The 3,643-nt window shown below is 34.7% G+C and overlaps 1 long non-coding RNA gene across 1 annotated transcript in view; it reads left to right on the top strand.

Moving 5' to 3' along the window:
- The window catches only part of LOC111812670, a 12,946-nt gene extending 9,636 nt beyond the window's left edge, over nucleotides 1-3,310 (top strand). The window contains exon 3 of the long non-coding RNA XR_002818108.1: nucleotides 3,299-3,310. This is a non-coding gene — a long non-coding RNA (uncharacterized LOC111812670). The remainder of the gene's footprint in view (nucleotides 1-3,298) is intronic.
- Nucleotides 3,311-3,643: the final 333 nt, after the last annotated feature.

The following is a 3,643-nucleotide window of genomic DNA, read 5'->3' as shown; positions in this document are numbered from 1 at the left end:
CTCCTCCTCCTCTTTCTTCTCCTCCTCCTCCTTCTCCTCCTGCTTCTCCTTCTCCTCCTTTCTCCTCCTCCTCCTCCTTTTTCTTGTTCTCCAGTTCTGTCTTTTCTGCTGCCACTGGTAACAATCCTCAGGTGGACCACCCACACCCAGCACCACACTGCTTCAGTTCATCTGGGTGTTACAAGTTGACCACATTGTCAACCCACCATAAGGGCCATCAACAGTAGTTTGATGGCTTCCAAACAAAAATAAACTAGTTGACTAAGAGATTAATACGCAAGATATAAATAGTAAGATTACAAGAAGCATTAACAAAGGTCATGTCCAGGACAGTAACAAAAACCCTCAATTCCAGATAATTTGACGAGAATATCTATGACTCAAATAGGTCTTCCCGGATCCTAGAAGCAGTCAGACAATTTTTGTGCCATGTCTCTTACTAACATAGGAACTACATTCTTCTTTTAGAAACAAACATAACCTTTGTTTCAGCATTTTGGAACTCTATTCCTCTAAATATGTTATGGTCACTGCTGCTAATGAGTTTATCTAGTCTTGAAGGACTTCAATACTCTGGGAAATTTTGTTAACAGTGTCTGTCAAGTTTAGGTAGCTACTGAGATAGGAGAAAGATGTAATTAGCTCTATAGTCTCATGTAAGTAATCCCTGCTTATTATCTCCATTAGAGGCAATTTTCAATACTCCAGAAATATCCCCCCAAAATTTAAAATACAAAAGAATTCATATTATAACATGGACCAGCAATCTTAATGTTAGTTAAAAAAATAAAAAAAAAAAGAATATCAAGACTAGTCACAACACTTACTTACAGGAAGAAAAGTGTTTTATCTGCTTTGTTACCTCTGGTGCTACTATTTCAGAAAGTTCAGCTGGGTAGCCTTTGATGTCTTCCACCTCAATACCTCCTGGACTTGCCTTGTGTGAACTGGAGTCTGTGGTTATAGCTTGTTTCCATGTCTTCTCACTTTTCCATTTCCTTAAATTTGTTTTCTATACTGATGCTTATAAGAACTGAAACCACCATACCACAGGGATATATGCACACCCATGTTTAAAGCATCACAATTTGTCATAGTTAAATCTTGGAAACACCCCAAATGCTCATCAATTGATAAATGGATAAAAAATATGGTATGTTTACACAATGGAATATTATTCAGCTATAAATTAAATTAATAATTATAATTAACGATATTTACAATCAAATGAAAATGCAGATACAACTTACCAGCACCTGTGGGATGCAATGAAAGCTGTCTTAAGAGGGAAATTTCTAGCGACAAATTCTCACATCAGGCAAACATAATGAGCACAAGTAAGCAATCTTGCACTAAACCTCAAACTCCTAGAAAAAAAGAGCAAGCCAAGTCCAAAACCCAAAAAGTCAAGAAATTATAAAGATCAGATCAGAAATAAATGCAACAGAGAGGAAGAAAACAATACAAAGAATTAATGAGTCAAAGAGTTGGTTCTTTGAAAGAATAAATAAAATTGATAAATCCCTAGCCAATCTCATTTTTAAAAATGAAAGAAAAAAATTCAAATTCATGCAATAAGGAATGAAAAGTATAAAAACAGGGGCCGGGGAGATGGCTCAGTAGAATAAGCACTTGCCTGGCAAAGCACAAGGGTCTGAGTTCAATCCCTGGTTCCGCCAAAAAAAAAAAAAAAGAAAAGAAAAAGAAAGAAAAGTGTAAAAACATGACACACCCTATAGAAATTTAGGGGATTACCAATACCTATTTCCAAAATCAATACTCCAAAGAATAGAAAATACAGAAGAAATGAGCAGATTCCTAAATACATATGAACTACTAAAGCTAAAGCAAAATGGTGTAAGAATTCTGACTAACCAAATATCACTCAATTAAATAAAAAATGTAATTTTAAAAAACTATCAACAAACAAAAGCCCAGGTTCTGATGGATTTACAACTGAATTCTACAAGAAACTTAGGGAGGACATAATGCCAACTTTTCTCAAGCTGTTCAATGAATTGAACAAAACTGAAGATAGACCTGCACAGTTTGAAGACAGGAATACAGCTAGTGAATATGAAAGGAAAGATATAGATAGATAGATAGATAGATAGATAGATAGATAGATAGATAGATAATTCAACAGCTGAAAGATGATGAAATATTGGTCAAGCAATGGCCATAACTCATCCACATGGCTGACACTGACAAAAGCTCTACTAACTGCTATACAGGGTTTCAGGGTAAATCTTGAGGGGATCTGACTGACTTTGTCAGATACAAAAGTTACATTTTTTTGTTATATAGGTCTTGCTTTATCTTGGTCTTAACCATCCAGCAGAAAAGTATAAAAACGAGGCATAAAAAGTAAAGCAATATTAATATGCTGAGCTGTAAAAGGCTCAACAACTTTTGACATTGCCAGTCCTGTGGACAACCCACTACTATTATGGACAACTGGACTATATTGGATTACCTTACTGAATTCATGCACTTACAATATATGAATGGAAATTGAAATACCATCTCTTAGAAAAGTAAACAGAAGAGGCCGGGGAGATGGCTCAGTGGAATAAGCACTTCCCTGGCAAGCACAAGGGCCTGAGTTCAATCCCTGATTCTGACAAAAAAAAAAAAAAAGTAAACAGAGAAGGTGGATATAAATGAAGGACAATTTTGTATCTGTATATACAAAATAGTTAGAACAGATATATAGCTACTTTCTCTTAGTTCAATAAAAAGGAAGTTTTGAACTAATAGCGTTTAGACAAGATATTATGTCTGTATCTTGTGCTATAAATAACTACTATGAAGACAACAATATGAAATATATTCATTATTGTAACTGTCCTATTAATCTGTTTTGAGACTATCTCATTGCTACTTCTTCCTCAATAAAATTAATGTTAAAAAAGATGATGCAATAAAAATTATATAAGAACAATTTATGTCAATGAAAAAGGAGTGAACTCTAGTGACATAAAAAAACTATTTGTGGAAATTTCCTAAGCATGAAATGGCAGAAATAGCAGGAACTTCCCCAAGCATATGAAAAAACTTCCCCAAGCATGTAGTTAAGTGAGGCATATAAACTCAAATTAACTAGAACCAAAATAAAGCTACATTCAGAAATATAATAATCAAGGTCCAAGAAACTCAGCACAAAAACAAAATATTAAAAGCTATTAGAGAAAAGAAACAGATTAACTATGAAGCAATGCCAGTCTGAAACATGGCAGACTTCTCAGTACAAACCCTTGGGTCAAGAAAAGCTTGGAATGAAGTATTTCAAGCTCAGAAAGAAAACCACTTCCAACCCAGATTGATGTACCCTAAAAATGTCTTTCAGAATTAATGGAGAAATGCGATATTTCCATGAAAAAGAACAACTGAACAAATTCGTGAGTACTAAAACAACCCTACAAATTCTAGACACAGATAAACTAACCACAGTTCCAAGAACAAAAGAAGAAAGAAATCGCCAAGCAGAACAAGAGGGGAGAAAAACGAACCAATAGCAGTGAAATAACATAACATGACAAAACCAAGATAAAACCTATCAGTTATTACTATCAGTGTAAATGTTCTCAACCCACCAATCAAAAGTAGCAGAATGGGGCCAGGGAGATAGCTCAGTAGAATA

Source organism: Octodon degus, unplaced genomic scaffold (genome assembly GCF_000260255.1).
Source record: "Octodon degus isolate 3935 unplaced genomic scaffold, OctDeg1.0 scaffold00136, whole genome shotgun sequence".
NCBI classification, from domain to species: domain Eukaryota; kingdom Metazoa; phylum Chordata; class Mammalia; order Rodentia; family Octodontidae; genus Octodon; species Octodon degus.
Note: the sequence above shows the minus strand (reverse complement) of the source record. Positions and strands in the feature narration are given on the sequence as shown.